The following is an 11,628-nucleotide window of genomic DNA, read 5'->3' as shown; positions in this document are numbered from 1 at the left end:
TGGAAAAAGAGTAAAGCGGAGAATTTATAACTGGGCCGTTCCAGATATGGTCAATTATGGCTCGGTTTAAACTTTTGGACCCGAAAGGAAACTTTCCGTTGGAGCTGCATAGGAAGAGCTCTAAAGGCAGGATAAACTTGAGTGTTGCTGTCCTTTTTGGCTGCTCATTACTGTCCCGTAGTGGATATGGTTATTCTCGGGGCTAACGCCTTATTCCAAAGGATGCCTGCAATGCTGCCATGTGCTTGCACAACTCAACCGGAAATTTGCAGGGAAAAAAGCAGAGCGGAAAAATAATATAGAACCTTGGAAGCCCAAACATATGTCAGAGTGGACTATTACAGGGAAGCATTAAGACGTGGAGCTTAGCGACTGTAACCATATACGTACATGATTCAGATCTGGGCACGCAGGAAATTCTACATTACACCTACGGCCGACCGCAAGTATTCGAGGAGGTGAGCGATGCTGACGTCTTGGACACCACATTATACGTATTCTCCTGAAATTGCACCATCACCACTGGCATTTTGCAAGGCAAGAAGGAAAGCTTCACAATTTAACCCCTGCCCCCCTCGGCGTGCGCCCCTCAGTTTAACTGTGTAATTTCCCACGCGTTGTGGAAAACAAAATAATGCAGCTACCAGGTTTCTTCACCATTTGTAGCAAGGAAATTTTTGATGAGAGGAGAGGGGAGGGAGGGAGCAGTGGGAGAAGGTTGATTAATTTCAGATACAGTTTATTCCGTCTGTCGCTCCCCTTCCCTCAGCCCGTGAATGTGCCCAGGGTGCTGCTGCTAACGCACGGTGACCATCCTTCTCCCCGAGTTACTCGGGGGCAGTTTCTCTGTTGGCCGCGCGGGGTGGGGTCAGTTGCTTCAGCCGCGTGTGCTCACGCGCAGCGGCAGTTACTTTTTCTTGGGGAAAAAAAAGTTAGGGTGGTTGAGCGCGCACGCAGACGAGGCGTCGTCATTTTCTTTTTGAACTGGCCGTAGCGCGCGGGTATGCGCGCGGTGAGGAGGAGTTAACGAGTGAGTCGCGAGCCAGAGGGAGAGTGAGGGGTTTTTAGGGGCAGGCGGTTAGTCACTCAGGGCAAGGAAGGATTTAAAAAAAAAGTCATCTTGGCAGGACTAGGAACCAGGGTTTAAGTAAGTGCTTGTTTTAATTTATCTTTACTTTCTTTTTGCTCCCTTGTGAATAATCTGCACGAGAGCGTGTGTGTGCCTGAGAGGAGAGGAACAGTTGGAAAGTGTTTTGGTGCATTGTGGAATGTCCGGCTATTTGTGTGCAGTGTGTAAAGTAGTAGTGGTGAAGGGTGTCTCGCAGTGTTTAAAAGCCCGCATCATATGCAGTTTCGGTGAAGAGGCGCTGCTGCGGTCACTGCACGTACGCAGGGCTTAGTGAGATACACTCGGCATCCAGTGGAACTACAAACCTGAATTCATCTTCGTTTAAAGAAATACAGCGCGTGCACACAAAAAACCTTTTTTTTTAAAGCAAGCTTTTGACTTTATCGGGTAGATGAAAAGGAGCAAGAAAAGTTACGCTGGTGAAGGAGGCTTAATTACTCCGGATTGTGCTGTTCCGGCAAAACTTTTTTCCGCAAACCTGTTTTGCGATAACGTATTCGCGTGACTTTGAGATTCTTCGTTAATTGGAGCCTGAGCAGGGCCTCGTGAATCTGAAATACTACAGGTATCCCTTTCAACGGAGTTTACAAACTGGGCCCTAGAATAACGAGGGAGCGTACTGTTTGGTGCTTTGAAATAGGAAAAGGGAAGCGATGATAGGGTTAACCTGCTTCATATATGCGTTTTTTTTAGTGACATCAAAGATATTACTTACAAAGCCTAACTTTCTTTGTGGGAATATGGCGTTCCGCAGGGCTCAGTACCCTGCTTTTTGTGGTATATATTAATGATTTGGACGTAGGGGGCATGATCAAGAAGTTTGCAGTTGATACAAAGATTGGCCGTGTGGTAGATAGTGAGGAGGGCAGTTGCAGGCTGCAGGAAGATATTGATGATCTGGTCAGATGGGCAGAAAAGTGGCGAATGGAATTCAACCTGGAGAAGTGTGAGGATATGCATTTGGAGGGGTCAAACAAGGCGAAGGAATACACGATAAATGAGAGAATACTGAGCAGTATAGAGGAAGTGAGGGACCTTGAAGTGAATATCCACAGTTCCCTGAAGGTAGCAGGACAGGTTGGTAAGGTGGTTAAAAAGAATTCTTTCCTTTATTAGCCGAGGTATAGAATATAAGAGCAGGGAGGTTATGCTGGAATAAAAACAAGAAATGCTGGAAATACTCAGCAGGTCTGGCAGCATCTGTGGAGAGAAGCAGAGTTAACGTTTCAGATCAGTGACCCTTCATCAGAACACGGGTTATGCTGGAACTGTATAACTCATTGGTTAGGCCACAACTTGAGTACTGTGTACAGTTCTGGTCACCTCATTACAGAAAGGATGTAATTGCACTAGAGCGGGTACAAAGGAGATTTATGAGGATGTTGCCAGGACTGGAGAAATGCAGCTATGAGGAAAGATTGGATAGGCTGGGGTTGTTGTCCTTGGAACAGAGAAGGCTGAGGGGAGATCTGCTTGAAATGCACAAAATTTTGAGGAGCCTGGATAGAGTGGAGGTGAAGGGTCTGTTCACCTTAGCAGCGAGGTTAGTGATGAGGGGGCATAGATTTAAAGTGACTGGTAGAGAAATTAGAGGGGAGATGAGGAAAAACCTTTTCACCCAGAGGGTGGTGGGGGTCTGGAACTCCGCCTGAAAGGGTGGTTGAGACAGAGACCCTCAACTCATTCAAAAGGAGTCAGGATATGCACTTCAAGTGCCGTAATCTGCAGGGCTACGGACCAAATGCTGTAAAGTGGGATTAGAATAGGTGGATCGCTTGTCGGCTGGCACAGACACGATGGACCAAGTGGCTTCTTTCTGTGCTTTAAACATTCTATGGTTCTAACTTCTTTACTCATGATGTGTGATGTTTGAATTGCACATTACTGTGGAGAATGTGACTGCATGTTACAGCAAATGAAGAAACAACTTCTGTTCTAAAAACTTTACCGTCACTTCCTCTTGGGTGGAAAGCTGCATTTGATATTGATATCCTTTAAATGAAGTCAGACTGCAGCTATTAACTGCAAAGGACTGGAATTGGTAGCTATATAATGACAATTTAAGTTTTGAACAGCTGAAGCTTCGCTAAACACCCTTGGTATCATTGACGTTCAGACTTGGTGATGAATGTGGGCTTATAGGTGCAAAATGGATGGAAGACAATTTTATTTGAAAAAAGTCTGACTATATGAAGCTATGTTTCAAGCAGTCAGTTCTACTTTCCCTTGATTGTATTTGGTTTGTTTTGGGGGTGGATATAAGTAAAGTGAAGATTGGCAATGGTAGATAAGATTGTGGAACTATTGATTCAAGGTACTGAAGCCAAACTGTTTCACATGGGAGCCTCTTTAAAAAGTGCATATTTACTGATCTTAATTATTTACCTTTTTTAAAAAACTTGAATACAGAGTTAGTTTTATGAAGCCTTAAAAAAAAAGTTTTGTTGAGGAATTTTCAAAGGCCGGAAAAGTATTTCCCAACTTGTTCCTTGATGTATATTGGTTCAAAAGAACAGCCGAATCAACAGTTTTGTAGAGAATAGTTCTGTCTTAGTTTAATGGAAAGTAAATGAGTGACAATCAAGCAATTACCTAAGGTACTTAAACACCAGGTGAATGATACAATTTGGAGATGACATTCCACAGTTCTGTATATTGACGTCGAGATTGTCATGTCACAGTTTTTATAGTTCCATATTAAACTGCTGCCATACCAGTGGGGTTATAATTTTTTCATGAAAATCATAAACGAACAGTTAATTAGTTAATATTTGAAATGGCTTAACTTGTTCAAGGACGTGTGCTGCAAGCATGGGTACTATGCTGGAGTCGGTTAGTGTTACCTATGCAGTTTTTTGCGGCTGTTTAAAATTTTCATGGCTGCTTCTAAAAATGTAGCTTTGTCAGCGTTTCAATTTCTCGACTATATATATATATATATATATGACTGCTGGTTAGTGTTTAATTGCCACTTTAAATCTTCAGTATCTTGGAGTGTTAGTTTTTGCTTCCTGATGTTCTGTCCATCTTCCCTTTTCAAAAGTTCTCACTTTACCACAAAAGAATGGTCAATTGGGATAGTCCTGAACATATGACATCCTTATTGTGATCAATGATGTAAGATTCCTAAGCATAACTGCTAAAGAACATTTCTTTTCTAAATGTCATCACAAAAGTGTGATCATTCACTGTGATTTTTAGACTACTTTGAGCTAATTGCTCAGTTGTCAATTCTCTTTTTTTCAAAGGAAGTATAATTTAGAATGGAGTTTGAACTTTGACACAACGGTAACTATTGTGCTGCGGTTGGCATCGTGATTTCACTTGTCTTCAATGAATCTCTAGCACAAAGATTAGTAATACATTCATTATACAGAACCGATGTGAAATTGATACCATACAGTATTCGAAAAATATTGCTGGTTTAACGGTGAAGCTTAGCAATAGTTTTTCAATAAAGAATGTAGTAACGTGTAACTTTTATAGGTGCTAATTTTTGTATGTATATTGAAAATGTGGGAAAATAAAAATAGACATCCATTTGTCTCCATGAGCTTAACATTCCTTGCAGACAACCTGATTCTCAGCCTTACACCATAAGGAGAAGTAGGCTGTTCAGCCCTTTTGAGTGTGCTTCACCGTTTAATATGATTATGGCTGATCTACCTCAATTCCATCTTTCTGGACTAACCCCATTTCCCTTAATTCCCTAAGTGTCCAATCATTTATCAATGACCTGAGCATCCACAGCCCTCTGGGGTATAAAATTCCAAAGATCCACTGCCCTTTGAATGAAGGAATTTCACCTCATCTCAGTTCTAAATGGCCAACTGAGCCTGTGACCCCCTAGTTCCAGACTCCCCAGACAGAGGAAACATCCTCTCAGCCTCAAGCCCCTTAAGAATCTTATCTGTCAATGAGATCTCGGGTTTCATTTTTCAAAACTGTATGGAATATAGGCCCAGTCTACTTGGACTCTGAGCATCGTAGAATAGTACAGCACAAAAGGAGGCCATTCAGCCCGTCGAGGCTCTTTTGAAAAGCAATCCATTTCATTCCACTTCCCTGCTTTCCTCATATACTCACATTTCTTTTTCTCCTTCAAATATTTATTCAATTCCCTTTTGAAGGATACCGTTAAATTGGCATCAACCGGCCTATTAAGCAGACATTCCAAATCCTAACCACTCACATAAAAACATTTTTCCTCATGTCACCTCTGGTTCTTTTGCCATCACCTTAATCAGTGCCCTCTGGTTATTGACTCTTCAGCCATTGGAAACTGTTTCTCTTTATTTACTCTACCTAAACCCTTCATGATTTTAAACCCCTCTATCAAATGCGCTCTTGGCCTTCTCTGCTCTAAAGAGAACAACCCCAACTTCTCCAGTCTATTCGTGGAACTGTGTAATCCCTTACCCCGGGACCATTCTAATAAATCTCTTCTGTACTCTCTCCAAAGCCATCATGTCCTTCCTAAAGGGCAATTCAAAAGCATTTAATAAATAAATCTCTCCTCATAGAGCAATTCCCTCATCCCAGGAATCAGTCTCATGAACCTCTTTTGCACTCCCTCCAAGGCAAGTATATCGTTCCTTCGTTAAGGAGACCAAAACTGTACGCTACTCCAGGTGTTGTCAAGATCCTATACGAACGATTGCAGGAAGACTGCTTCGTACATTGTCCAACCCCTTTGTAATAAAGGCTAACAGCATTTGGTTTCCTAATTACTTGCTGTCTCTGCATGTTAACTTTGTGATGCATATGCAAGGTCACCCAGGTGCCTCTGAATACTAACATTTCCCAGTCTTTTGCCATTTGAAAAAAAAAAATTCTCCCTATTTTTTCAACTGATCGGTGTGAGTTCGAATGGATTTGGAAAGGGTCGGTCAAGCCTGATAAACCTGATTACATTTTTTTGAAGAGGTGACTAAAGTAGTGGACAGTGGAATGTCTATGGATGTTCATGATATGGACTTCCAGAAGGCATTTAATAAAGTCCCTCATGAGTGACTGTTCGCTAAAATCAAAGCCAAATTATTGACCTGATTATGAAATTGGCTGAGCAGTAGGTGACAAATAGGGATAATGCACAGGTACTTCAATTGGTAGGATATATCCGGTGGTGTCCTGCAAGGCTCTGTGTTGGGTCCTCAGTTATTCACTCTATTTAGAAACAACTTGGATGGTGGGCAAGTTGGCCACAGAGCTAAATTTGCCGATGAGACAAAGATAGGCGACATTGTAAGCAATGGAGATGGATGCATAACATTGAGATAGTTGTTTAAGTGAATGGACAAAACTCTGGCAAATGGATTTCAGTGTAGGCAAATGTGAGGTTATCCACTTTGGACCTCAAAAGGATAGAACAGGGTACTTTTGCCGTGGTGAAAAGCTAGAAACTGGAGGTCCAAAGAGACTTTGGGGGGGGGTGGGTGTCGTGGTTCCAGGTACATATTCCAGGTGTAATTTGAATTCAATTAATAAATCTGGAATTAAAAGCTAATCTAATGATGGCCATGAAATCATGGTCGATTGTTGTAAAAAAAAAAAAAAACCCCGTCTGGGTCGATAATGTCCTTTAGGGAAGGAAATCTGCTGTCCTTCCCTGGTCTGGCCTACATGTGACTCCAGACCCACAGCACTGTGCTTGACTCTTAATGCCCTCCGAGATGGCCTAGCAAGCCACTAAGTTGTATCAAACCACTACAAAATCAATAAGGAATGAAACGGGATGCACCACCCAGAAATGGCAACGGCAAACCCAGCCCTGTCGACCCTGCAAAGTCCTCCTTATGTACATCTGGAGGCTTGTCCCACAGACTAGTCAAGCAGAGCCTGACAGTCATACTCACGGAATCATATCTTACAATGTCCCACCAGCAGAGGTGGCGGCACAGTGGCACAACCAACGATTAGATCTAAGCTCTGCAGTTCTGCTGCATCCAGTTGTGAATGGTGGTGGACAATTAAACAACTAACTGGGGAGAAAACACTTAGCTGGTTGGAGTCAATCTGATCCCAGATATCACTGCAGGAGCTACTCAGGGTAATGTCCTAGGCCCAACCATCTTCAACTGCTTCATCAATGACCTTCCTTCAATCATAAGGTCAGAAGTGGGGATGTTCGCTGATTATGCAATGTACAGCATTATTCGCGATGACTCATACTAAAGCAGTCTGTGTAGAAATGCAACAAGACATGGACAATATCCATGCTTGGGCTGATAAGTGGCAAGTAACATTCTCCCCACACAAGTGCCAGGCATTGACTATCTCAAACAAGAGAGAATCTAACCATCTCCCCTTGACATTCAATGGCATTACGATCGCTGAATCCCCCACTATCAATATCCTGGGGGTCACCGTTGACCAGAAACTGAACTGGAGTGGCCATATAAATACCGTGGTTACAAGAGCAGGTCAGAGGCTAGGAATCTTGTGGCGAGTAACTCATCTCCTGACTCCCCAAAGCCTGTCCTCCATCTGCAAGGCACAAGTCAGGAGTGTGATGGAATACTCTCCACTTGCCTGGATGGGTGCAGCTCCAACAATACTCAAGAAGCTCGACACTATCCAGAACAAAGCAGCCTGCTTGATTGGCACCCCATCCACAAACATTCACTAACTCCACCACCAATGCACAGTGGCAGCAATGTGTACCATCTACAAGGTGCACTGCAGCAGCGCACCAAGGCTCCTTAGAGAGCACCTTCCAAACCCACGACCTCTACCACCTAGAAGGACAAGGGAAGCAGTTGCATGGGACCACCACCATTTGCAAGTTCCCCTCCAGGTCTCTCTCGCCATCCTGACTTGGAACTGTATCACCGTTCCTTCACTCTCGCTTGGTTAAAATCGTGGAACTACCTTCCTAACAGCACTGTGGGTGTACCTAGCCCACATGGACTGCAGCGGTACAAGAAGGTGGCTCACCGCCACCTTCTCGAGGGCAATTAGGGATGGGCAATAAATGCTGGTGACTTCGGGAGGAGGCCGAGATAGATCATCCACTCTGCACTTCTGGATGAAGATTGTTGCAGATGCTTCAGTCTTAACTTTTGCACTGATGTGCTGGGCTGCCCCATCATTGAGAATGGGGATATTCACAGAATATTTTCTCACCTGAGTTTGTATCGTCAGTAAATGTGGTACATTACACTCAGCCCCCTCATCTAAGTCATTGAGTTAGATTGTAAATCGCTGAGGCCCAAGCACTGATCCTTGTAGTACCATGCTAGTTACGGTCAATTAACCTGAAAGTGACCCATTTATTCCTCCTCTTTGAGGATTGGTTAATCGACAGAAAACAACCTATGCTAATTTTGCCCCCAAACTGAAGCCTTAAATCTGTGTACCTCCCTCTTGTGTGGTACTTTGTCGAATACTTTTTGAAAATCCAAATATTCTGGATCCGTTACAACTTCAAAAAACCTAAAAAAAAATGTTTCCTTTTTTTTTTATAAATCTGTTTTGACCCTGCCTGAATGGTGTTATGCTTCTCTAAGTGCTCTGTAACTGTGTCCCTCATAAGATTCTAGCATTTTCCACGCTATTGTTGCCAGGCTAACTGGGAAGGAATTCTTGAAGATCAAAACCAATGCATCCACTCACTATCATTATAGCTACCTCTTTTAAAATCCTAGGATGCGAGTGACCAGGTCCAGGGGATTTTCAGCAGGACTGTTAAGTACCATTAATTCCTTTAGTACTATTTCTTTATTATCCCTCAGTTCCATTTCCACTCTGCCCTTGATTCACTTCTATTTCTGGAATGTGTTTTGTGTCTTCTACCCCGTTGCTTTTGAGGTTGGTAGGGATTAATGCGAGAGTACAATGGGTAACAACATTCCCTCATTTTCTTCATGTTTTGGGTCCAGCCTTAATTATTCGTTCATGGGATGTGGACATCGCTGGCTAGGCCAGCATTTATTGCCCCATCCCTAATTGCTCTTGAGAAGGTTGTGGTGAGCTGCTTTCTTGAACTGCTGCATTCCTTGAGGTTTAGATACACCAACAGCGGTGTTGGGGAATTCCAGGATTTTGACCCAGCGACAGTGAAGGAATGGCGACATAGTTCCAAATCAGGATGGTGTCTGGCTTGGAGGGGAACTTACAGGTGGTGGTGTTGCCATGCATCTGCCCTCTACCTTCTAGGTGGTAGAGTTCGCAGGTTTGGAAGAAGCTGCCGAAGGAGCCTTAGCGATTTGCTGCAGCTCATCTTGTAGATAGTATACAGTGCTGCCACTGTGCGGTGGTGGAGGGTGTGAATGGGGTGCCGATCAAGTGGGCTGCTTTGTCCTGGATGGTGTCGAGCTTCTTGAGTGTTGTTGGAGCTGCACCCATCCAGGCAAGTGGAGAGTATTCCATCACACTCCTGACTTGTGCCTTGTAGATGGTGGACAGGCACCGGGGAGACAGGAGGTGAGTTACCTGCCACAGAATTCGCAGCTGCCTGCTCTTGTTGCCGCAGTATTTATGTGGCCAGTTCAGTTTCTGGTCAGTGTTAACCCCCAGGATGTTCGTGGGGAACTCAGTGATGGTAATTATTGAACATCAAGGGGAGATGGTTATATTCTCTCTTGTTTGAGATGGTCATTGCCTGGCACTTGTGTGGTGCGAATGTTACTTGCTGCTTATCAGCCCAAGCCTGAATGTTGTCCAGGTCTTGCAGCATGTGGACACGGACTGCTTCAGTATCTTCGAGGAATTGTGAATGGTACTGAACATTGTGCAATCAGTGAACGTCCCCACTTCTGACATTGTGTTGGAGGGAAGGCCATTGATTAAGCAGCTGAAGATGGTTGGCCCTCTGACCTCCAACAACCACAACCATCTTCCTTTGTGCTAGGTATGACTCCAGCCAGCAAAGAGTTTTCTCCCTGATTCCCATTAATTCCAGTTTTGCTTGGGCTTCTTGATGCCGTTCTCTGTCAAATTCTGCCTTGATGTCAAGGGCAGTCACTCTCGCCTCACCGCTTGAGTTCAGCTTTTTTTTGTCCATTTTTGGACCAAGTCTCTAATGAGGTTGGGAGCTGAGTTGCCCTGGCGCACCCCAAACTGAGCATCAGTGAGCCGATTATTGCTGAGCAAGTGCGGCTTGATAACACTGTTGATGACCCCTTCCATCACTTTACTGATTAAGAGTAGATTGATAGGGCAGTAATTGGCAGGATTGGATTTGTCCTGCTTTTTGTGGACAGGACATACCTGGGCAGTTTTTCCATATTGCCAGATAGATGCCACTGTTCTAGCTGTACTGCAACAGCTTGGCTGGCGGCACGGCTAATTCTGGAGTACAAATCTTCAGTGCTATTGCCAGAATGTTATCAGGGCCCATAGCATTTGCAGTATAAAGTGCCTTCAACCGTTTCTTGATATCACGTGGAGTGAATTGAATTGGCTGAAGACTTGCATTTGTGATGCTGGGGACCATAGGAAAAGGCTGAGATGGATCATCCACTTGGAACTTCTGGTTGAAGCTTGTTGCAAATGCTTCAGCTTTGTCCTTTGCGTTGATGTGCTGGGCTCCAACATCATTGTGAATGGGGATATTTGTGGAGCCTTCTCCTGTTAATTGTTTAATTGTCCACCACCATTCACAACTGGATGTGGCAGGGCTGCAGAGCTTAGGTCTGATCTGTTGGTTGTGGTATTGCTTAGCTCTGTCTATCACATGCTACTTTTGCTGTTTGACATGCAAGTACTCCTGTGTTGCAGCTTCACCAGGCTAACACCTCATTTTGAGGTATGCCTGGTGCTGCTCCTGGCATGCCCTCCTGCACTCTTCATTGAACCAGGTTTGGTCCCTCGGCTGGATGGAATGGTAGAGTGGGGAATATGCTGGCCCACAAGGTTGCAGATTATGGTTGAGTATAATGCCACTGCTGATGGCCCACAGCACCTCATGGATGTCAGTTTTGCATTGCTAGATCTGTTCAAAATCTATCCCGTTTAGCACTGTGGTTCTGCCACACAACACGGGTATTCTCAATGTGGAAAAGGGACTTTGTCTCCACAAGGACTGTGTGGTGGTTACTCCTACCAATACTGTCATGGACAATGTATCTGCGACAGGCAGATTGGCGAGGACGAGGTCAAATATGTTTTTCTCTCTTGGTTCCCTCACCACGTGCCACAGACCCGGTCTAGCAGCTATGTCCTTTAGAACTCAGCCAGTAGTGATGCTACTGAGCCACTCTTGGTGATGGACATTGATGATCCCCACCCATTCTGTACCCTTGCCACCCTCAGTACTACTTCCAATTGGTGTTCAACATGGTGAAACACTGATTCATCAGCTGAGGGTGAATGGTAGGTGGTAATCAGCAGGAAGTTTCCTTGTCCATGTTTGTCCTGGTGCTGAGAGTCTTCATGGGATCCAGAGTCAATGTTGAGGACTCAGGGCAACTCCTTCCCAACTATACCACTGTGCTGCCATCTCTGATTCCGTGAGTATGACTGTCGGGCTGATGCTTGACTAGTCTGTGGGACAGCTC

General features: G+C 44.3%; 1 protein-coding gene across 10 annotated transcripts in view; it reads left to right on the top strand.

Annotated features, from left to right (window-relative positions):
• Nucleotides 1-307: 307 nt before the first annotated feature.
• grb10b (growth factor receptor-bound protein 10b) overlaps nucleotides 308-11,628 on the top strand; it is a 272,599-nt gene continuing 261,278 nt past the window's right edge. For 4 of the 10 annotated variants that reach the window (XM_068011006.1, XM_068010981.1, XM_068010974.1 and 1 more), the window contains exon 1: nucleotides 1,022-1,147. The gene's annotated coding sequence lies outside the window, so the exon portion shown is untranslated. Of the gene's footprint in view, nucleotides 538-1,021; nucleotides 1,148-1,379; nucleotides 1,695-11,628 lie in introns of those variants that run through there. The other 6 variants (XM_068011037.1, XM_068010950.1, XM_068010990.1 and 3 more) reach the window with 6 other exon arrangements.

Source organism: Heterodontus francisci, chromosome 2 (genome assembly GCF_036365525.1).
Source record: "Heterodontus francisci isolate sHetFra1 chromosome 2, sHetFra1.hap1, whole genome shotgun sequence".
Lineage (NCBI taxonomy): Eukaryota > Metazoa > Chordata > Chondrichthyes > Heterodontiformes > Heterodontidae > Heterodontus > Heterodontus francisci.
The sequence above is the reverse complement of the archived record's forward strand: the minus strand, read 5'-3'. Positions and strand labels throughout refer to the sequence as shown.